The 25421-nt window shown below is 46.6% G+C and overlaps 1 long non-coding RNA gene across 1 annotated transcript in view; it reads right to left on the bottom strand.

The window, feature by feature from the left end:
- The window catches only part of LOC126234693 (uncharacterized), a 604178-nt gene that overhangs the window by 253754 nt on the left and 325003 nt on the right, over positions 1-25421 (bottom strand). The gene's annotated exons all lie outside the window — the stretch shown is intronic.

Consider the following 25421-nt stretch of genomic DNA (forward strand, 5'->3'; position numbering starts at 1 on the left):
GTATATAGAGCGAGTGGACGTGTACAGGCATGGAGACAACCTCATGAATCCATGGACCCTGCATGTCAGCAGGGGAGTGTTCAAGCTGGTGGAGGATCTGTAATGGTGTGGGGCGTGTGCAGTTGGAGTGATATGGAACCCTCGATATGTCTAGACACGACTCTGACAGGTGACACGTACAAATTCAGAAGATATCTCCACCCCGTCTTACTGTTACAGATTTATGGACGACCCTGCAGGATTCATGGTGTCAGTTCCCTCCAGCACTACTTCAGATATTAGTCGAGTCCATGCTACGTCGTGTAGCGGCATTTCTGCGTGCTCGTGGGGGTCCTGCACGATTTTAGGCAGGTGTACCGGTTTCTTTGGCTCTTCAGTGTATTTTGCTGCGGTAACCGGCACCATTTCTCACAATTTGTACTATCCACACGAAAAAAATAAGTAGTTGATACGTCATCAATAAATTAAAAGTAATGAAACTGAGTCGTGCCGCTCGCGTCCGACGAGCTGAGCTCTTTCTTTGCCTGTTCGAGGGTCTTCGATCCCTCTCTGGGCGAGGAAGGAAGTAATGGAGCGGGTGAGATCGTGATCGAAGCTGGCGGTTGTTGGCAGTGTATCCGGCGGAGGGTGTGTGCTTCTAGGGAGCAACTGGCCAGTAGTGCTGGCGCACAGATTTTCTGGTGCGGGCATCGTTGAGCCGGCGTTTACCGTACAGGACGGTGCGGTTGTTGACGTGACGTGCTCTGCGAGGCTACGACTGTCCTGGCTGCACTAGTTCGCGTGTTTTCTGGGTTGCTCCTGCGGAAATCAGCGCGATTCGGCCAAGCCTACGGATCGTGCCTCGGGCTACGCTAGTCGCTCGGAACGCCTTCATCGCGGGATTTTGGCGGTCACCGGGTCCACGCCTTCTTTGGTTTTCCGGTCGAGAACAGAGTCGCGTCCTGCGTCTTTCTGTTTGTGGGTGAGCTTGATTTATACTGTTCGCCAGAAATGTGTCTAGGTTGCCTGCAGCTATGTTCGAAGCAGCTTGCCGCTTGCCTTCCGCTTGGTGTTCAACTTCAGTTGCGCTGCGTTCCCACATTTTACATTTAACTGGTGATCAAGGGCCCGCTTGCATGTGCTCACCTCCCTCCAGAATGGAAGTTGGCTTATCTCGTTAGAGTATTTTTTTTTAATTTTGGGCGCCTGATTTTAAGTAAAAGATCAAACTGTTGTTTTGATTTAAGGCCTTGCAGCCTACGCTCAGTTTTAGGTTTAGATTTCATCTTGCCACTAGGTTGAACTTAAGAAAGGGGATCCACTTTAATCTCTGTCAGTAACATGATTCCTGCAGCAAGTAGTATATCTCCCTAGATAGCATAACTACTCTTTAGCGGTATAAGTGAAATATTTTATATGATACTCAAACGGTGCTCGCGTCTGTTAAATTACGTGTGAAGGAATTCCACAAGGTATACTGAAGTACTTAAAAACCGTTGATGTGAGCATCAATCTAATAAAGACCTATTCATATACGAAGGGTATAGGTACGTTTTGAGTCGTGGATACTAGTCTGAAAGCGGCTTTTGCATCTGTCAAGATTATGGTGATACAGTCTAGAGCCGAGCGACCGCTACGGTCGCAAGTTCGAATCCTGCCTCGGGCATGGATGTGTGTGATGTCCTTAGGTTAGTTAGGTTTAATTAGTTCTAACTTCTAGGCGACTGATGACCTCAGAAGTTAAGCCGCATAGTGCTCAGAGCCACCAACCTTAGATTCCACACACAAGTGTGATATCTTTCAGGCCTTTGTCTTTTTCACCCTTTCACTGTTTAAGAGAGGGTTTGCTCTACATGCTGTAGCGGTCAACTTACTCTCGCTTGCCTTGGTGCACCGGGGGGCTGAGGCCAGAGGGTCTGTAGTGCCACCAGCTGGAATGTGCCCCGAACTGACGTCTGGCAGGTCAACTGCAATTTATTAATATTTAATATGTTTGATCTTTGTAATCCTTGTCAAATTGTGAAGATGTCTAAACTGTTTGGCATTTGGAGTTTAATAATTTTTCTTAAAACTGATCTGTAATATTTTTTCTTTTATAAATAGAAAAGAAAGCGCTGATGATTGTACCTTGTTACTGTTTTGGAACAGAATATCTTGGTCGTTAATAAATTTTAGGAGGAGGCTTTTCCCAGACCATCCTCCAAGGCCTGATTGTTTCTGTCGTCTAACAAGATACACCCCCTTGCTGCCTGTTCCAGAAACTGTGGCGCATAGCTGAAAAAAATGGAGACTACTCCACACACTACTATATATTAACAAATTATGAATACGTTCATGTTTGCTATGTTAGAGAGGAGAGCAGCAGAGATCACACTTTTTAACAATACAGTTAATAGCCAAAACGCGAGTAAATATCTCTGCCTATTGTAACGACTAGCTACTTTCTACTTTTAGGAGCCCCCAATGTACGATGACAGTCCGTATATCATACTGCAGCCTTATGCCAAGAATCTTTCCGTGGCACTAGTCTTACGTTTTATGTAGTTTAACGATGTATTTGTGTAGTTTAGCAGTACAGTGTCTTTTTACGTACCACAGTTTTCTTCTTAATTTTCTTTACGGGGCTACTGAAAATGACTATATATAGTCGGAATCGATATAGCATCAAAAATATTGACGCCAATTTTGAGTACAGTACATCTGATTGTTAATTATGAACCTATTACCAAAGGAATGACTTTACCACGGTCCTGTTGTAGACGTGGAAATAACTGGTTTCGTGACCCTCAGTTCTGCACAGCTACCAGACACAATGTTCATGCTAGGTGATTACGAGAGAATAGAGATTCGAAATGGCTATAGGCAATGGGGTGTAATGGTCAGTAATGGGGAAGAAGCGACGAGCAAGTGTTTGATGCGCAGTCGACGCGCGTATAATTTAAGCTTAGGGAAAGTAGTGGAGAAATAAAAATTACACTTTATCGACAACAACGACGTAGTAGTGACTAGGGAGGGCCTAACAGCTCACAATGACACTGATGATTGTTGACAGAATTCCTACAATCGCCCTGAGTAAGAAAGGAAGAACATGAAAAATTTAAATCAAGGAAGCACCGAGGATTTTACCACACTTCCCTGGGTACCATCGCAATCTCTGCAGCTCGCGCGGTCTGAAGCATGAACGACAAGTTTCAAACGTTCTAAATAAAAGATGCGTCAATGAGACGCTTGTTTCATCACTGACATCTACACACGTGTTCCGCAACACATGGAAAGGTGTGTGGCGAATGGTATTTGATTCTTTTGATCATGTTGAGCACCACAGCTGATAAGTTTTAATGATGAATGATAACTACCTCTGTTGTATATTATAAATTTATTGTGCTACGGCCAGTTTCCTTTTTAGAAAGTCTTCGATCTACGTGATATAAATGGTTTGGTAAACTGCGCGCAGCATGTTCAAAAAATGTTCAAATGTATGTGAAATCTTATGGGACTTAACTGCTAAGGTCATCAGTCCCTAAATTACAAACTACTTAACCTAAATTATCCTAAGGACAAACACACACCCATGCCCGAGGGAGGACTCGAACCTCCGCCGGGACCAGCTGCACAGTCCATGGCTGCAGCGCAGCATGTCGTGATGATTATTTATTGATTGGTCTTTAATGTTACATACGACAACAAGGCAATTTATATTACGACTTTTGTAAAATTCGGCAACCTGAAAACATTTCCGAAATAACAGACACAACATGCACTTAAACGGTGATATGGCATCTTCTGTGTGGAGCACTCTCTCGTCCGAACCCTTGCGGAGGACATCACAACTACAGCGTGCAGCATGTGGGAATCTGGGCTGGACAGGAGGCGTGCTCGGAAGGTCGAGGCGACAAGACAACCGTTCCAGAGACGCGGAGCATCCACGTCCGGCACAAATTTTTACAGGTCGCCGTTGCGTTCAATGCAATACAGGTACGCAGGTGAGGTTTTAAAATTTCTCTTGGTTTCTGTCAGTCAAATAATCCTTGAGCCAATACTGTATCTGCGAAAATAGTGTTTTGATCCTACAGTGATTGTTAGTGTACTACGTGGTACAGAGTCAAACGATTTTCGTAATAGTAAGAATGCCTTCCGGAAATCAAGGCATGCATCAACATGAACCCTCACGTAATAGATTGAAACGTCTCTTCTCGCCTGACGCCTCGGTGCTCCGGTGGCGTAGCGCGAAGTCACAACTGTGACCGCGGCCACACTCCTCACTCTTTGTGAGACGAATTACACGATGTACTGCTCCCTAGAAACCTTTGCTAGCAAACGCTGATTAATTCACTGCTCTGCTAACCGCATAAAGTGTGGGCAAAATTAAACTGGCCCGGAAAATACTGCATGCACCGGAGATATGCATGCAATATTTTCTTGGCAAATTTAATTTTGCCCACCTTGCACAGTCAGTCTGCATAAGGGTCACTAGCCTCGATACGACCCGGAAGATAAGATTAATATACATCGGTTCCCAAGCGCCTACGGAAACCAACATAATTTATTGGCTTATACTAAACCTCACCAAGTTTGTCTCGTTCATTAAAACACTACTGTCCAGTTAGCTACTGGCTTTGCGATCTAATCTATGGGCCCTGTTACTGATTATGGGCGCGCTCATTTAAAGGCAACACACGCCTAGAACAACAGGAAGTTCAACCCGAAATCCACGTAGGCGCACGAGAACGCATTTTCAGAATCTGTTAAATTTTCGTACCGCAAAAAGTACTTCGGTCGATCACGTAGGATCAGCCTCTCTTGAGGAAAACACCATTTCCGGCCCAGAGGGCAAAGGACTTCTACACCCCAAGAGGGCTGCTGGCCAAATCCTCAATTGGGCGAACTTCACTCTACGAGATGAATTAACAGGTCTCTTCGTCAATCAGGGTTAATAGCAGAAGGTAGGCATTTTCATTGACCATTTCCAAGCGAGCCATATAGGCGCCTCCGGCAACCTGTTTAGGAGAATTAGGGAAGGACTACCCATTCAGCTGCAGGCTGGAGAACATCTCCTTTCCCCGGATACTGTTACTGGCAGTCACAGTAGTCAAACGACGAGCACACGGGCGCCGCCCAGAAATATGTTACAGGACTAAGTGCAGTGATGGAGCATAACTGTAGAGCAAGACGATACGCTTTAAAAAGAGAAACCGATGCACACTCGTATCCCTCCACAGCGGGCGGCGCGCTCGCCGCGCTCACAATTGCCATTGTCTGCCGACGGTATCGCCTCCCACCGCGACATCTACATTCCAGTCTAAGCTCCGCGGGATGACTAATACCCTTGTCGTGCCGCCAATTACCGCACAGCCAGTGACTTGCTCGTTTGTCTTTATGCTTGCTGGCTCCGAGGTACACGCCGCCCTCTTTTGCAGGCAAACTGTTCTCCTGCTCGCTTTGTCTTGTCGCCTGAGCCGCACGATCGGGGCAGCTCGTCGTTGTCGCTTTCGGTGCTAATATGCTGTCCCTCAGTTGGTGCTTTTATATCAGAAGCAGGATTTTCTAAACCGTATATCGTTGGGTCATTATTGCAGAAGTACGGCTTTTTGTTACGGCGGAAATGAGTTTTTTCTTGCATAGAAGCCAAAGATGCCCGTCGACCGGTAACGTCAGTAGCGGTAACGTGCAAGAATGATGGGAAACCAGTCACGCTCCACTTCCACCCTTGCCCTTGGAGTGTTTTCATGGTATTTACAGTGTACACCATAATTAATAGCGAAGACATATAAAAAATTATACCACATCAGAAGTAAACCCGTTCCAAAGCGACAGGGTTGGCACTGTATACAGAGGTTGGCAGTACTTCCGACGGGCGCAGCCCCGAATCCTGCCGCGGTCAGAAAAATGGTATCGTATCCTCCCAAGCCCGCAAGGGTCTGAAAAACGATGGGACCGAATCCTCCCGTGTGAAGCAGGCAGCAGTTATAAACTGGAATCATTTATAGCCTTGATTTATTCACAATTAATTTAGTAAAATAGCAAATCTAGTAAAATTAGAGGCCCCGGCCCCCAAGGCGGCCCGCGCGAGCGGCTAAGTCCAGCTGGCGCAGCGCCAGCGACTAAGTCCCGCTCAAGGTGACGCGCAAAGCGTGCACAAGTGAATCGATATTTTTTGTTTAAAACATGGAAGGGGTAGGGGAAGGAGATAAGGAACATGGCAGATATAATTATATTATTGTCTGTAATACAACATACAATGTGTCTGCTTGGGAGGATTCGGTCCTGTTACCTGCTTACCTACCTGCTTTCGGGAGGATTCGGGGCTGCGCCCATTCCGACTCCTGGACTCTTTATATCGCTGGAGAAGCAGGTTGTTTATCAGTGACCAGGAAGTGCTGGTTGTTGATGTCCAAGTAGTGGAAGTGCAGTCCGCAGTTGATCGGACGGGTAATACTGGAGCTATGGGTTGGCTGTAGCGGCCACCTGTCCAGCGCCTCATAAGAAGGAAGAGTGCGAATGTAGACGATGTGGAAGTAGCCCTGCTCTTCCTAGGCTCCGCGTTAAAAATTTCTGTTCATTATGCATTTCACTTTAAAGTTGCCATGTACTAAAGATTTACCCCATGTAGGAAGCAGTGAAGCGTGGCCAAGCAAACTATATCTGGCACATGCTTCATACTTCAGAGTTTGGTACAGACCTGTGTATAACAAAACAAATTATATATTTACTAAGATGGTATCTGTTCTTTCGGACATGTCCGAAAGAACTGATACCATCGGTGACCATGCAGCTCGTTAGAATGAAATTACTATGAAATTACAATCCTTAGCTGCTTAAATGCGTTGACATACGTCAACGGGGACAGATGAAAATGTGAGCCCCGACCGTACTAAGATGGTATCTGTTCTTTCATCTTAGTATATATATAGTTAAGGCTCACCGGCCACTTGACCATCTTCTTCATCTGTGCGAATGCACAAACAGTGCCCGAACTCTTACGGGAATCGGCAACGCGCCGCGAGTAATGAGCATAATGGGCGGGGGCACTACGAATGTAGTGCGGGACAATACGTTTAGAATGTGGGTTTCGCGGGAGGCGTGCCAGAGATAAATCCCTGCAGTCGCGCTATCCTCTGTGTCCTCGGTGGCTCAGATGGACCAGTTGGCCTTTGGCTGTGCTGCGGTGAGGACGCGCTGTTTGTGTTCCTGCCGCGGAGCGAGTGCTTGTGTTGTTTACATCGTATTCGGCCGTTTCGCACGTGCCGTACTCAGCATATAGATCACTATGGCGCACCAATACAGAAAATCGACGCTCAAATTTACGTTCCGCAACGAATTTGCACGGCCCAAAGCACTCGAAGTCGAACGATTTCTACGAGAAGAAGTTAAAATCACGGCGACCGACATTCTCGGCATTCACTTGTCCATTGTGAGTAGTATCGTATATGTCAAGATCATCAACGACGCAACATGTGAACGGATCCTTCGGGACACGAAACAGGGCCTCCGTTTCTGCCATGATGATGGCAATGTGGGGACTGTACACATCGATTATTCTGGCATGGGACTTCGCACGATCAGAATTTTCGAACTTCCTTTCGAACTACCGGCGAAGGACGTCGTGAAAGCGCTGCGCCCCTACGGCACGGTCCATGATCAAATTGCGGAAAAATGGACGCAATTCCAGACATATCCTGTGCTGAACGGAGTCCGCCAGGTCCGAATAGAACTTAAAAGACATGTACCTTCATATCTGAATATTGGTGGCTGCCGTGCCATCGTCATCTACGATGGGCAACCAAAGACCTGCTCTGGTTGCGGGAAGGAGGGACACCTCAGATCAGAATGTCTCCAACGTCGAATCACTCAACTGCCGCCGGCTGACGCAGACCCGCCATCGCAGCCGACGCTGCTTCCCGTGACTTATGCAGCAGCCCTCACGACAGCTACCACTTCACCACGACAGACGACATCCACTGTTGGGTCGCGGCTCCATCCTCCAATAGAGGGCGATGACGACACACCCGTTCCACAAGCTACGGATTCAATTCCGATGCAGCCGCCCCCGTCGACGGATAACAATATGCATGACGATAGCATGGCCGTAGACTCGCTTATTGTGCCTACAGCTGCCTTTGTGCCGGAACGTCGGGAATCTTTGCCGTCGTCTGAACAGAAGGACACCCCAGGAAGCAATGCTCTCCGAAGCGACGGAAGCGGAGGCGTAGAGCAACTTCCGAACGGGATGCGACACAGCCTCCAGAGGACGACGACTCCACCTTCAATGACGACGCTACCACAGAGGCAGCCGCCATTTGCTGCAGTGTGGCACCACCGAACGGAACTGAGGACAAACCACATATACCTACAGTGGCAAAATCGGATGCCGATATGCAGGACAGATGCTGCCCACCACCTTCTGGAGTGCAAACACCCATGCCGTGTCCTGAGGAAGCTAGGGAAGCCGATCTTGCTTTGAGTTCCCCGACGTGGGCGGATGACCACGACGACGACGGAACCATGCATGTTACGCCAACAGGGCCCACGCCATTGGCGGCGGCTCTCTAGAAAGGACGGCAGGTGAGGTTTGGGGGGATGTGGAGGTGTCAATACAGTCAGAAGCGTCATAGATAATTCCAGTCTTAATGGATAACTTAACACCTGCGGTTCGGCAACAAGCTTATCGTATCGCCACGCTTAACCTCAACACGATACGAACGGCAGTGAAGATCCAGTTGCTGCGTGAGATGCTTCGTTCTTCGGATGTTGACATTGCCCTGTTGCAAGAAGTGTATATAGCGGCCCTCCCCGTTTTCTACGATTATGTGACATATATGTCACCAGCGGACCGGAGTGGCAGCGGTACGGCAATACTAGTGCGCGATGGAATTGCCATCGAAGAAGTGACTTACCTTCCGTCAGGAAGGGGGCTGTCGATCACAGCACTGGGCACACGCATCATTAACATTTACGCTCCATCAGGAACTGACCAACGCCGCGAACGATCGCTGTTCTACTCGGAGGATATCGCCCCCCTCTTTTAACTGTGTGCTCCACCCCAAAGACCATGTCCCACACTTCTCGACTTGTCAAGAACTTCGGCTCCTGGTTCGAGATCTGCTTCTCACCGACACGTGGGAGACAGTGCACGGTGACCGTCCCGGGCCGACAAACCTTACTAGTCACTCAGCCAGTCGCCTAGACCGCATTTATGCCTCACGAGCTCTAGCGCCGGGAGTATTGGACGCCGAACGTTGGCCGCTTGCCTTCTCCGATCACAGCGCTTTCATATGCACACTCACTCTACAACAGCAGCGGATATGGCGCAGTCGAGGACCCTGGAAGCTGAATGTGGCACATCTTCAAGCCCCGGAATGCCGTCGGATTATTGCCAACACATGGCTGGATTGCGAACGTCATCTTCCTTGATACCCTTCGACTCTAGCATGGTGGGTGGACTGTGCAAAACCAGCGTTTCGGCGTGTGCTAACTCAATTCGGTAAAGATATGGCAGCTTGGCATCGTCACACATTGGGCTTTTATTACACGATGCTTCGCGAACTCGACAGCCAACCGCCATCTCCAAACCGACAAATGGAAAGCCGCCGAATTAAAGGTCAAATATTGTCTCTTACGAGGAATCGTTTGGAGGGGGTCGTCGTGCGATCGCGACGTCAAGACCGAGCGAAAGGAGAAAACCCGTCTATGCATCACATCGTGCTCGACAGCCGCCGACGCCGACAGCAGCTGATCACGGACCTCGTATTGCCAGGTGGTAGGGTCGTAATGACTCAGGCGGCGGTTACAGAAGCCTTTGCAGATCACTATCGCCGGTTTTACGACGAAGTGAATACAGAGGAAGAGGAAGCGGACGATCACGACATACTGCAGCACGTGTCGCACACCCTCGACAATGCGTCAGCGGCGACGCTGTTAGGTGGAATTACACGGGACGACATCGAGGACGCTCTTAACAAGGGAGCACTCAACAAATCTCCCGGACCAGACGGACTGCCGCTCGAGTTTTATCGGACTTTCCGCGATCTAATGATGCCCCGATGGATCATCATGTACCAAGAACTGATGACCCCCGGTTCCCACGTGCCACCTGCATTCGTGGAAGGTCTCCTTATACCGATACACAAGCCTTCCAGAGGTCGGACGGTCGAGAACTACAGGCCCATTACAGTGCTCAACTCGGACTATAAAATCTTCGCCAGACTACTCGCCAGCCGCATAAAGAAGGTTCTGCCCCTACTCCTCTCAATGGAGCAAACGACACAGGGCGGAGTGACCAACATGCAAACGGCAACCAGCGAATGCAGGGATTTAATAGCCATCGCCACATCCTGTCGCCTTCGAGCTGCTCTGATCTCCATTGATTTCGACCACGCCTTCGACAGAGTTCACCACAAGTTCCTTCTGTCCGTTATGGCTCGCATGGGCTTCCCGCCTGACTTTCTCGACATCTTTCAGCGCCTTTTCCGTGGAGCTGCATCCCGTGTACTGGTGAATGGATGGATTGCGGGTCCCTTTCCGATCCGACGTTCAGTTCGCCAAGGATGCCCACTCTTCATGACCCTTACGCGATCGCAATCGAATCACTTGTCGGAGGGTTGAAAAACAGGCTCTCGGGAATGCCATTGAGGGGTCACACCTTTCAATGCAGGATATATGCTGATGGCCTTCTATTACTAGTCCGATCTGGTGACGAGGTACGCTCGGTGATGCAATGGATCAATCGCTACGGATTGGCAGCGGGCAGCCTCATGAATGTGGTCAAGTCGGCAGCGATGCCGATTGGGAGAGATCTACAGGAGGACGCTTTAGCCCCACTCCCACTAGTTAACAAGATCCGGTTCTTGGGCATAACATTTACGCAGGATGTGCGCCGCACGGCTGCCATGAACTATGGACGATTACTACAGGCCATACGCACAGAAGTTCGCCGGAACTTACTTCGACGGACGGACCTCCTACAGCGTGTGGAATACCTCAACCTTCACGAGGCGACTAAGATGATCCACATGGCCCAGGTCCTACCGATACCGACAGCGATGGCACACAGATTGCAAGCAGCGTTTGGATATTACCTTACCGCCGGACACCTATTCAAAGTCCGCTACGAAACACTCACCCTCCCTTCGTGTGATGGCGGACTGGGACTTATAAATGTACGAGCGGGAGCTACAGCGTTATACTTGTGCACAATGATGAAACTGTGGACCCACAAAGATGCTTCCCTTACGGGACGTCTGTTAGAGGAATTGCTGCCGGCGTCTCTTCTGCCACCTGTCACGGTTGCGCACATTACACCATCACTCTCGCACCTCTCGGCATTTATTCTTGAGTATAGTTACGTGCACCCAGACCTTCCCACCACTCGCACTCCCAAGGCGAGAGACGTTTACAGACTGCTGCTAAGGTCCATACCTCGGAATGTGATTGAGAGGAAGAGCCCTACGACCCTATGGCCGGCAGTGTGGAGAGCGGTCCAGAAGCCGTTCCTCCCCACGCGGGTACGAGCCGCGTGGTACCAGGTGGTGAACGGGAAGGTTGTAACACGACAAAGGCTGCACGCTATTGGGATGACGGATTCCCCCCTTTGCCCAAGTTGCCACCTCGTGGATACTGACGAACACCGTTTAACATGTGGATAGGCGTTAGAGGTATGACTGCTAGTGCAGAAGATCCTCGCCTGCTACCTACGTATCGCGCCTCGCACAATTGAGCCACGGCTCCTCCTTTGTCCAGAGGATACTTATTTCCCACCTGCGAAGACTCACGCTCTCACATGGTTTAAAGGCATGTCCATATACTACCTCTTTCGCGATGATGAGAAGATGGTGCTTGATTACTGGCAATTTCTCCAGGACAGTCATAGCACACTTGAGTGTACACCCCGATACCGACAACTATTCGCGAACTATTTGCGCAGTGTCTTCGATGACCCCCCTCACAGTTGGGGAGTACCGGGCAGAGGATGACCGCCGACATGGGGCTCCACACGCTGCGAAATGTTGTACCAATTTGGAACATGGAATCTGTACGCAGATGGGCCATGCACATGGAATGGCGTGCGGGATTTGGTTACATTTTTCTTTCTTTATTATCTATCATCACACTATTAGTTTCAAATTCTTTTTCATAGTTTAGAAGGAACTCTTGTTATGTTGTTGCTACGGATGTAATTTTCTAATTTAAAAAAAAAGTTGGTAGAGCACTTGCCCGCGAAAGGCAAAGGTCAAAAAAGATGGATAGAGCGTCTGCCATGTAAGCAGGAGACCTCGGGTTCGAGTCCCGGTCGGAGCAAACATTTTCATCTGTCCCCGTTGACGTATGTCAACGCCTGTAAGCAGCTAAGGGTGTTCATTTCATTGTAGAACAAAATTAGTTACTGCTGAGTAATGTCGAAACCGTTGAAATTTCTTGGCACATTATAATTTGCTGCTGGACCAGGATTCGAAACTATGACCTTTGCCTTAGCGGGCAAGGGCTATACTGACGGAGCTATATGGGCATCACGCCCCAAATTTTCACTTATGCCAGTACTTTTTCTTCTGCTCTAAAAACTTCACAGAAATGTTCCTGCCTTCCTCAGGAAACTAGCACATCTGTAAGGCAGGGGAAGGCGGGGAAATATGGCATCGTTTCCAGAATTAATATTCATTCTGCAGCGGACTGTGCTCTGATTTTAAACTCGTTGACCTTTCACAAACCGTGCGGCTGGTCCCGGCGGAGGTTCGAGTCCTTCCTCGGGCATGGGTGTGTGTATATGTCCTTAGGATAATTTAGATTCAGTAGTGTGTAAGCTTAGGGACTGATGACCTTAGCAATTAAGTCCCATAAGATTTCACACACATTTGAACATTTTTTTGACCTTTCATAAAAGGCAAAGTACTGGCGGAAGTAAGGCTACGAGGAAGAGTCCTGCCTGGATAGTCGCTAGAGTTCAAAAATGGTTCAAAGGGCTCTGAGCACTATGGGACTTAACATCTGAGGTCATCAGTCCCCTAGAACGTAGAACTACTTAAACCAAACTGACCTAAGGACATCACACACATCCATGCCCGAGGCAGGATTCGAACCTGCGACCGTGGCAGTCACGCGGTTCCGGACTGCAGCGCCTAGAACCGCGTGGCCACCGCGGTCGGCCTAGTCGCTAGATTGTCCCCCCGTGAAAGGCAAAGGTTCCGGGATCGAGCCCCGGTCCAGCACCTGCTCTCTCCGAAAGTCTCAGACCATCATTTGATCTAGACGTCGCGTTACTTTTCGCTTCGCTGAGGTGCAGTGCGAACCGACATTAAATCCCGCTGATGATGTCGCGGCAACCTGTTGACAGAGCGCGGCGGCTGGTTTTGATAAGGTAGACTGGGCTGGATGCGCCAAGTAAGGTGGGTCGCAGCTGCACGCGCAGTGTGAGCAGGCCGGCGGTTTGTAATACTCGGCAGCACGGGGCGCCCTCCCCCAGCCCGCAGCTCATCAGCATTCCGCGGCTGCGCGCGCCCGATTTAAATGCGGCGCCCGTATTTGCATAGGCCGGCCTTTCGCCACTATAAACTAGCCGGCACACTCCCGCTGCGGCACTCGCGGGAATCCTAATAACTCCGAGTTACAACATCGCCCACAATACACCGCCTGCGTCCGGACAGCAAACTGCAGCCTCTGATAGGTCCTCGCATCCGGGAAGAGGTGAGCTGCAATTCCTAGTAGTGTTCTACAGTTTTATTCCTGCGATCCCGGTTACGTTTCGTTTCATGGCCGACTACACGTAGCGGAATACCGTGGATGAATATCGTATACTGTTGTGGTTCTTTGTTTCCTGGCTTTCGGAATTGCAGCCGCATGACGCTGACATCTCTCCGCGATATTTCGGCTTACAGTCATTTGGCCATCATCAGGTCAGTTTTATATCGGAGATTGTTGGGTGCACGTCACCGACTTTAAACTTACCTGATATTACCTCGGACGAGAGTTAGTTTTATTATTTTCACCACTGAAATTTATCTTCGCGCGCCCGCTGTTCTGCAGTGGGTCTACATGACATAACACAGGGCTCTACAAACTGCAGAGGCCCGTCACGCAGTCATGACATATGCGATTACGCCTCCACACCATATTTTGTGTAAACTTACAAGGAGACCGTACGAAGTTACCCTTGCGATTTGGTTCATATTGACAGGGTGTATAGGACTCAACTAGGACTTCAACATTTGTACAATGTGAGATATCTCACGGCTATTTTCGAAAAAATCGAGTTTGAAAACTGTAGGCGTGCTTATATACTTTGAATGTCTCTTTGTCCAAGGAGTCCACAGCCGAGCGAGAGAGTGCGTAGTTTCTTACGTGTGACGGCTCTCGATCGAATCTCGCCGCTGGTACCATTGTTTTTCTATTCGCACGTAATTCTACCAACAGATTTATTATGAGTGTGCAAAATATGGATATTTAATGGATATTTTATGGATATTCTTCTGAAAAAACGAGAGACATTTTTACTTAAGGAGACTGGAAATAAGAAAAAGGATACAAGAGAAACTTTCATTCATTACACTATTTTTATTTATATTATTGGATGTACATTTGTGACAAGTATAATATGTACATAACCTATGAAACACTGCACGAATAAGGATGATACTGGTCGTAGAAACATGGGAAATAATAATTATTGCGATGTACAGCACATGTAATGAACAGCGAATTTTTCTATATGCATGATTTCTTCAATGTGTCTATTACAAAAGAAATTTGGTTTACATTCATCAACGGTTCTCGGTCGTGACACAGTTTCACGGCGTACTATGCATATCGAAGCTTATTACTGAACATTAGTGCAGAGAACTTACAAAAAGAATAGTACCGGCACCGAGATTCGATCCAGAGCCCTCTCTCGGCTGCCAGTCCTACATAGTATATATCCAAGCCTAAAATTTTCAAACTGACTTTCTCGAAACACATACTAAAATGGTTCAAATGGCTGTAAGCACTATGGGACTTAACACTTGAGGTCATCAGTGTCCTAGAAAAAGAAATGGTTCAAATGGCTCTGAGCACTATGGGACTTAACATATGAGGTCACCAGTCCCCTAGAACTCAGAACTACTTAAACCTAACTAACCTAAGGACATCACACACATCCATGCCCGAGGCAGGATTCGAACCTGCGACCGTAGCAGCAGCGCGGTTCCGGACTGAAGTGCCTAGAGCCCCTCTGCCACAGCGGCCGGCTGAAACACATACTGTCAATATGAACCAAACTGGTGAGGGGAAGTTAGTACGGTCCTGTTATTAGCGACGCGCGCCAGTGCAGAACTAAATTAATGCGGATGCCTGGTTCTCATTCTAAATATCAGTTCAGTTCATTATCTGAGACAGAAAGATGACTGAAGTCTGTTTGGGAGAGCACTGGAGGGTGTGTAGGTGTAGGGTTGGTGGGATGTGTAGTTAGAGCCGCGGCAACATACGAGGAGAAACTACAGGATAATTGGAGTCGAGTTTGCAGATAGTTTAAATTGTTCGGAGGTGTTAAATGTGACCGAGGAGAGGCGGGAATTTGATGATTTGGTAAAGGATCCTTGTGGTGGAAGGTAAACGGATGGTTCACTGTAGGCTCGGACCACAGGTTATATAGCGGCTCGGATTGCTATATCGAATTCACGCGACTGTCTGCCGCTGTCGGAGACCACGTGCTCCTCACCCGTTGCCTCTCCACGCCGGATGATGTCATCGTTGCGTCTGGTTGCCGCCCTCGTGGGTGTGACACTGTAATCCGGCCGCTACGGGCGGCCTATGGTACAACCACAGAGGCTCATGCTGTTTCTGGCCTCGCCTGCGACGTATAATACACTGCGCGCTGCTGCGATGGAGGGGTGGTCTACCCGGCAGGGATGGTAGCGTCGGACAACTGTGTTGTCCAACCTCTCAATAAAAATAAGAATAAAACGCGGGCGCGCGCTTGTGTGTGTGTGTGTGTGTGTGTGTGTGAGGTGGAGGGGGGGGGGGGCTGGAATTTTGCGAATCAACTGACCAACTGGCTTGTAAACAACAAACTAGGGCACATAAACAAATGGATCAAAGAAGAGATGGCCTAAAAGATGTAACTGCGATCATTGTGAAGAAGTAATGAAAGTGGTCGAACATTTAGCAAGACGAGTGGATGGTAGATGGACCAATCGAGTTCAGATGGAGACGGCATTAGAAAACAAGCAGGCGCCACATGTATGCTTACAGCTTAAGTGTTTAATACTTACTTCGAAAAGTCTAGACGATCACTTAAACCTAAACTATGTCAAACAGCTGATTTAATTCGCTATAACCCATAAGCATTTATCTAGGTTAGCTATTTGTTCCCATAGGACTCACACAGTAATGGGGCAATTAATATTTACTACTGTTTTTGAGATGGTTGTCGAGCCTGCAACATCTGTTTTATGCCTCACTTAATCTACCCTGAACCAAGGTCGACACAATGATTCAGCAAATTACAGAGGTAGGAAAAGTTCGATGAAAAGCTGAAATGTAGCCAAATATAGCGAAAGTCGAATGACAGTGGGACGTACGGCTCTAGTTGCTATCAGTATGGCTCGACTTGTAAGTGATCGAGCGAGATGGCGCAGTGGTTAGCACACTGGACTCGCATTCCGCAGGACGACGGTTCGAATCCGCGTGTAGCCATCCAGATTTCGGATTTCCATCATTTGCCTAAATTGCTCCAGACAAATGCCGGAATGGTTCCTCTGAAAGGGCACGGCCGATTTCCCTCACCATCCTTGCCCTGCATCATTCACAGCTTATGCTCCGTCCCTAATCACCTCTACCTGGACAGGACATTAAACCCTAATCTCCCTTCCTTTCTCGTAAGTGGAGAAAGGCCGAAAGGGTGCGAAACTTAAGTTTCAGGGAACACAGGTATTTGATGAAAGTTTTTGAAATACTAGCTACGTACAGCTCAAATGTGTGCTGTATCAATGACCTAATACTTAAATGTCCGAGATGCGATTCTAGAGAGTCGGATAGAAGCCCGCACAGGACTCCGCTGAGCACAGGTAAAAGAGTAAGATTTCGTCAAGGTGCATATAGAGAAAGAATATGGATTCCTAGGAGAAGACTCCATTTAATTATGAGCGTTGTTGTAATCTTCAAAGAACTTACGTGAATAAATCCAGATAACGTCCTCGGCAACCGCCTATATTTCGACAGATACATTCAAAGCACATTCCCATAAATTATTTTAACATCGACTCGCCGGGAGAAGCTCCAGTTTCACACTGTTATAATCTGTTCCAAAACGATGGCAGAATTCTAGCGAAGACAGAGTCGAAGGTTGAGCATGACAAGTTTAACATATGCAGTGTATCGTGTTGGTATCAGCAAGCCTTGGTACGCCAAAAATAGTACGCGAAATGAGTAACACGTAGCAAGGAGCCGGCCGAAGTGGCCGTGCGGTTAAAGGCGCTGCAGTCTGGAACCGCAAGACCGCTACGGTCGCAGGTTCGAATCCTGCCTCGGGCATGGATGTTTGTGATGTCCTTAGGTTAGTTAGGTTTAACTAGTTCTAAGTTCTAGGGGACTAATAACCTCAGCAGTTGAGTCCCATAGTGCTCAGAGCCATTTTGAACGTAGCAAGGGTATTGTAAGAATACTGCGCTACAGTAGTGGACGCAGAAAGATCGTGATGTGCTCCATACATGCTGTGCTTAGAGACGATAGTTCAGTACTAGATTCGGTAGGGTATTTGCTATTGATACATGAGCTAAAACTGTATCGCTCTGTCGATCATGTAGAATAAGGTAGCACTGAGATGTGCGGTAAACCTCCTGGTCATTTAAAACTGACACATTCTTGAGTGGTTGGTCGTTTTGAGGATAGCTTGTAAAAAACATCGATTCAAGGAGATTGCAGATATTACTCTTACGAAGAAGCCACTGTTCTGAAGCATTCGGAACAAATTATCCATGAGGATCTGCCGTACCCTACACCCCACACTGAACAACCATTCCCCTAATAACATTTATGGGATGAACTTGACAGGTGTCCGGAAGAGCACCATAGCACCATAGAAGCATCTAGATGCAAGTGAAGAAAATACTTGTTCTAGAATGGTGGAATATTTGCCACTGTTGGCACACACACACAGCTGTGTTCCACGCCAAAGACGATACAAGAAATTACGTACAAGGAAGGCATACACATAAAGTATTAAATGTTAAATCGTATATTTCCGGTACGTAGCCTCACTAATCCACTGTTATTCCCTGCAGACTTGAGGCACTGTGAAATGTTTACACATGGAGCAGCTATAACATTAAAATATTTTGTTCGTCACAACAACTGTAAAGATCCACATTCTAGAAGGACATTGAAATCTTAGAGCAGCTAACAGAGCGGCCGGAGGCTACGCGTTTGTCTTGAACATCAACATTCAGAACAAAACGACTTTCGCAACATTCGGCAGCAGTAGAGCATTCCTGGTGTATTGAGCTCTTAAGACAGAACAAAGCAGTTAAGGTGAAAAAACACTGTCGAGGTACCTGCATACATACACGAGAAAGAAATCACACACGGAATTACACATAAAATGATTTCATTGAGACTGAAAAATCTTTTGAATAAGTAGTAAGCAAAAATTTCCGTATTTACCAAAGTTTCTTTTCGCCACTGGCTCTCCCCGTACCTGTAACAAGAAGGAAAGAAACTGTTGGTGACTCCACTTCATGTAACTTGTCGGCGTATAAACAGAATAAAAGTTCACAAAAAATGAGAGACATGATATAGACGCCAAGCAAACACGGAATAATCAACATGTAAAAGTCCCATCTTGTGGAGGTTATCACACAGGCAGCATTAGCAGATCAAGGATGTCAGAGACAACCGATAGCGATTTTAACGAGGGAACAGTTCACACGTTTGCTAGAAGTGATTTTGCTTATGTGTAAATCAACAAGATACGGGTTAAATTCTTAATTACGAGTAGAAGGTTGAGGGACAAACTATTAATTACAAGTAGTAGGTTGCAACATTTGAGTTCCAGAGAGGTAACAGGTTGCAGAATGCTGTTAATTATGTAACAAGTTCGACGTAGTTCACGAAGCACGCTGAAACCAGCGAAACACGAAAGCAGAAACGCAAAAGTGAATGAATGTAAACGAGGATTCGTTATTACAATTTCAAGTGTATCCTTGACCACAGGTACAAGCATGTCTAAAAATAGCTTTCGTAGCACTTTTGGTGACATATTCCTTACAGTCGTTTTGAAACAATGTTTCTCTACAAAAATGACACAGTGCAGTTTTGTTACTCTTGCCTGTAACAGAAAAATCGTTCCACGAGTAACTAGATATCTCTTTTCTGTTCAACGTTGACCCATCCGAAACGATGTCACCCTGTATTAAGATATCTGGCTGAAGTAATTTTGGGTTGCATAATGTACGATACTTTGGCTGATGATTATTTTGACGGCTCCATGGCTAAGCGGTTATTGGGCCCAACTGCAAAGTGAAACGCCTGGGTTCGAGTCTCTTCACACGAGAGATGCAATACTAAGAAAAATAAGCAACTCCAGCAGCTAGCATTAACCACTGGTAGCGTGGCACGCAAACTACACTTGTTTCAGTGCTACTGTCCAATGAAGCAGGCAGAAACACAGCGACGCGTCGCAGAGGCCATGTCCAGTTGCACTAAGGACTGTAATTCAGTACTAGGCGTCCGGTGGACCACAACTGGAAACTAAACGTTCCGTTTCGCCGGCGACGCACTGCTAGCTAAGCTGGACTCGAACACGACATACAGAACCGACCGTCGTGGCATTCATCGTAACTGATTTAGAGAAAACCCGTTAAATCCACGTCTCGATGGCCAGATGCAAGTTTGAATCCCTCTCCTTCCGTGTGTCTGTCCAGTACTCAAATCAATGCCCCAACTGACTCACAGGTGCTGTTCCACAGGGTGGGGGATTCATGGGAGTCATGACGCCATCCTCCACTTCTTGATAAAAGTCTTTATATTTTTACGTATACCACCTTCCAAATTTCTCAGCAACTTTCAGAGTATAAAGAGGCGTGAAAAATAAGTCTCAAACCAGGGTTAGGAATTCTAGAAATTACAAGTAGCACTTTTAATTTCCTTTAGTGAGGACCTGCCTCCAGCCAGGGACTGCCGCCCATTTACGGGTTGACAATACTCGCTGTCGACAACAAATCCGATGCGTTCCGTGAGTCCAGTACTAAACCTGGTAAACGACAGAAAGCAGAGTGAGGCAAGAAAGACATGAAAAACTAACTTCACGAACAAATGTGTGAACTACTGAAAGAAACAGCATTTCACTCATTTACATGCTCGTATTGCGGTAGTCTGAAAACTTGTATACGGCATCGAGGTGCTACGTGAAATACTAATGATCGTGAACGCTCACTACGATTTTATATTGTGTGAAATATCAAGTTGTCGAAGATGTGAGATTTGGTTCCAACTGTAGTTCTTAACTTAATTGCGTGACTCGCGTTTCTCTCAAATTATCGTACGACTGCTTGCGGTGTTTCCCTGAATTGCAGTTTCTTCGAATTTACGCAAATGCGATGTATAAAGCATTCATCTACAAAAATTGTGTTATTGTTGTAAAACATTTTATACGTTTTAATGTAATTCAACAGTTTATTATCTGTATACAAAAAGTAACGTCCTGACTTACTAACTGACTGATCGACTCACTCAGTCACTCACTGACTCATCGTACAGGATAGAAACTTGAAATTTCGAGAGGGTGCTGATATTATACTAAAGGCGTCACCTACGAAGGGATTTTTCGAAATTACACCCCTAAGTGAGTCGAATTGGGAAGGAGAGGTTCTTTGAAAATATGTCGCTACTAAGCCAATTTTGAAGCTAGACCTACAAAAATTGGTATTTGGTTTCTCGATCAGAAATAAGGAAATACGTTCAAAAATGGTTCAAATGGCTCTGAGCACTATGGGACTCAACTGCTGTGGTCATCAGTCCCCTAGAACTTAGAACTACTTTAACCTAACTAACCTAAGGACATCACACACATCTATGCCCGAGGCAGGATTCGAACCTGCGACCGTAGCAGTCGCACGGTTCCGGCCTCCGCGCCTAGAACCGCGAGACCACCGCGGCCGGCAAGGAAATACGTGTTTCAGCATTTATGAAATTTAACTCCAATGGGGTGAAATACTGGGTGAAAGTTTTTTTAAATAAACCATTATTAATGAAGTACCAAAGTATTTTTAAAGCTACTTATATGAAAATTAGTATCTGTATTCTCGGTTGGAAAAAAAAAAGTAAGTGTTTCACTGTTTTTGGGAATTCAATTCCCTAAGGGAATGCAGTAGGGGATGAAAAGTTCTATGAAATTATTTGATTACGAAAGCTAAATCTATGACAATTTGTGTTTAGCTTCTCTGTTAAAAATAAAAAATATGTGTTTTACTGTGCTTGAAAACTCAACTCCTTTTTTTTTTGTTTGAAATAGGGGATGAAAAATATTAAAGAAAATGTTTGATTATATTAAAATATGAAAGTTGGTTTTTCACTTCTCCGTTAGACATAAAGAAATATGTATTAGGATGTAAAAGTTTCTATGAAAATATTATCACAACAACGCAAAAGGCATGATTAACTGAAACCTTGGGCTCCAGCTATCAGTATCGCTTTTTGGTCACAAGTACATTCGGAAAAATTCTTGCTTCTTTGGCCTTAATTAGCTTGAACAGTTCAGAAAGTGGTGTTATTTGTGAGCAACATAAAAATTCGATTAAAGAAATATCTGTGCAGACCATAGAATCTACGTGAGCAAGCAACGGGCACTAAGCTAGTATTTATTAAAATAATAATCGTTTTTATTATTATAACAGTGTTCATCTGCGGCAAGTTAAAATTGGGGATGAAGGCAATTTATATTTGTGGGAGAAGGGGATAGACAGCAAACAAAATGGTCCGGAATCAGGACTAACTTCTGCTTTTAAAGAGGAATCATTGGTCTGGGTGCCCTGAGCGCGTGGAATTCATAGGAACGGGCAAACTATCGATGCACAGGGGGGCGACTGTGATGGCCATGAGGTAAAGCACAGCGCCATTCCATTACACGCATTTACGTGACAGTGGGAGAACGGGTGGTGCAGATACAAACCATCTATCAGGTTACCTTTCATTAGGAAAGTGGGTGCACTCAGCGACAGTTACGTAATTCATAAATGACAGAGCGCAGAAATCAGTCGTCCTTTTTATTGCAGGTTTTATTACGCAAATTCGGATTTCGGCTAGTGCCTATCCATTATCAATGCACTATTTTTTAATCTCGATGCATATTAGTTCCCTGTTGTTCGGGCGTCAGTCACAGTCATAGAAAACAACCGTGACTGACGCCCGAACAACAGGGAACTAACATGCATCGAGATAAAAAAAATAGTGCATTGATAGTGGCTAGGCACTAGCCGAAATCTGTATTTGCGTAGTAAAACCTGCAATGAAAAGGACGACTGATTGCTGCGCTCTATCATTTATAAAATACAAACCAATTAGCTACGCAGGATGAATCCCACTAGGAAGCCATGGCGGACATCATTGTCACCTAGGCAGAGAGAACGGACGCTAACAAAAGAATACGACACTGCCCTGCGATACTGCCCAGTTCCCTACACGGCGGCGTGCTTCAAAAAATGGTTCAAATAGCTCTGAGCACTATGGGACTTAACTTCTGAGGTCATCAGTCCCCTAGAACTTAGAACTACTTAAACCTAACTAACCTAAGGACATCACACACATCCATGCCCGAGGCAGAATTCGAACCTGCGACCGTAGCGGTCGCACGGTTCCAGACTGAAGCGCCTAGAACCGCTCGACCACCACGGCCGACGCGGGGTGCTTCTTACAGTGTACTATATATTGACAGACTGCGCTCTGAATCCATAAATAAGAGCAGACATTTATTTGGTTTGTGACCTACTGTCTATTTTGAGTGTACAAAAAGTACGGAAGTTTTACATGTTATTTGGACTGATACTCAAACTACTGGGTGCAAGTAGAATATTTCAATGTGCTTCAGAGTGACTGGTTGACACATCTTGACGATGAAATAAGATATTTTTGTGCATTTTTGAATGTTTTTCACGTTCACCATGTGCGAGTTTCAACCATATTCGGTCTTTACATAAGTTTTAGCCCCTGCATTTGTATGTCTCTCATAGCATACTGCATTATTTGCCCATACTCGCATTACAGCAATGGTGACGATGACGCATATGCCGTGCGCCCGAAAGTCAAATCCAACCAACCAACCATCCATCTTCATCAGTTATAGCCAAATTACCTGAGAGTAAAGGCCATGACTGTTGCGAAATGATGGCGTTGCACTGGTATCCTGCACATTATATCCCTGTGTATGTTACATACGACGACGCGTTTCGACCTTGTAAAGATGTATGTGCATATAGAATATAAGTGAAACAAACATTTCAGTTGCTTAAGTAATGTAAAGCTGATTGTGAAAATACGGAGTGTAAAGTATGTCGAATGTTTTATCAGTGGTATGCTAGTTGGAGAAGGATAGGGGAAGGAGAGAAAAATAGGAGTCGACTGGGGTCAGTCGTTGTTTTTGTGGTGTAGGAACTAGTACGTTGAAATGTCACGGCTTGTGAATATGCATAAGAGGCCTTGAAAGTTCGTAGTAACATATTTCTGGTGCAGGTGCTTTAACGCAAGGTTCGTACAGCACTTTCTCTGAAATCCATTATTTCTCGTTACTGTTCTGGCCTTCCAGTGTTTCATTTGTGCCGCATTTATTGCTGCACTACGTCACAGAGCAATCTGTCATTGGTTTCCAAGAATTACACTGCGAAACTGTTTGTCCGTCCCTGTTGTGCTGACTTTCACAATGTCAGTATGCAGCTGTAAGGCAAAATATCGATGTGTATGGAGTGTAATGCCAAGTCTCAGCAGCCCATATACTGTAGTACTGCACAGCAGCGTAGTGTCGTTGTTTGAGCAAGCCTTGGATAGCCAAAACAGCACGCAAAACGTGTAGCACAAAGACTGCTCTGTTAGAATACTGCAATACACCAGCCGGCGCAGAAGCATCTTGATGGGTCTCTCACTGGCTGTACTTACGGAGGCTTCAATGCGAGACTCAGAAGGATATTTGGTGTCGATATCATCATACCAGTACCTTAAAAGGGATGGAGGCAGGACAGGGGAGGAGCGCTAAATGATACGTCACTTGTTTGGAAATATGTTCTCGAACCGAACTTTCAGGTGCCCGTATTGTATTATTATGCATGTATGTGAGACTTGAAACGAACGATCAGCCAGGCAGTGCGCAACTCTCGACACATATCAATGCCGGTCAACTCGTCGTTATGAAGCTCCGACTTGGTAGCCACAAGTAGCAGCTCACCTCTATCATGTCGTGCCCACATCTTAGTTCCCCGCTAAAGCGATACAGCGAAGCGACGGGTGGGCGTGAAAGTACAAGAGCACTTCACTGCAGCCGGAAATCGTAAATCTCTCTCTCCATGATGGGAATGCAACCACGTTCTCCGGTGCCACGTGAGCGTCGCCCGACATAGCGCTCAGCTCCGCGGTCCACAGATAACTCTTGTGCTTCTTTTACCCGTTGCCAGGTAATGGCCCGTGCTGCTCCCGCCTGCACGTGGCGGGGACGCAACGCTGCAGGTGTCTGCTTCGCCTCTCCTCCCCCCTCACCCCCTACCCACTAGCTCTGTCCCTCTCTGGAAGCGGTCGCACTGTCAGCGGCTCGTATTTCACCGATCGCTGCAGCCATGCTTCACCGCCGCTTCGAGGACAACAGCTTGTAGCGGCGCCCCTTACGTGGCGCAAAGAAACCAACGCTGCCTAGTCGACCATGTTAGAGAGAGAGAGAGAGAGAGAGAGAGAGAGAGAGAGAGAATGTATAATGAATCGGGCTACTGATCCTCTATGCAAACCAACTCCTCCACAATCACGTACCTTCCTCTGCCTCCAATTTAGTGGCATTTTTTTCAACTTACGGCAAGTGAACCCGTATGAAGAAGACTTCTTTTTTGAATCATCAATCTTATGACTGGTTTGATGCCGCCGCCACGAATTCCTCTCCTGTGCCAACCTCTTCTTCTCAGAGTAGCAATTGCAGCCTACGTCCTCAATTATTTGCTGAATGTATTTCTATCTGTTTTCCTCTACAGTTTTTACCTTCTATAGCCCCCTCCAGTACTGTGCATGTGATTCCCTAATGTCTTAACACATGACCTATCATCCTGCCCCTTCTCCTTGTCAGTGTTTTCCACATGTTCCTTTACCCTCCGATACTGCCCAGAACCTCCTCAGTCCTTACCTTATCAGTCTACATAATTTCCAACATTATTCTGTAACACCACACCTCAAATGCTTCGATTCTCTTCTGTATCGGTTTTCCCACAGTCCACGTTTCACTACCACACAACGCTGTG

This window comes from Schistocerca nitens, chromosome 2, assembly GCF_023898315.1.
Source record: "Schistocerca nitens isolate TAMUIC-IGC-003100 chromosome 2, iqSchNite1.1, whole genome shotgun sequence".
Taxonomy (NCBI): domain Eukaryota; kingdom Metazoa; phylum Arthropoda; class Insecta; order Orthoptera; family Acrididae; genus Schistocerca; species Schistocerca nitens.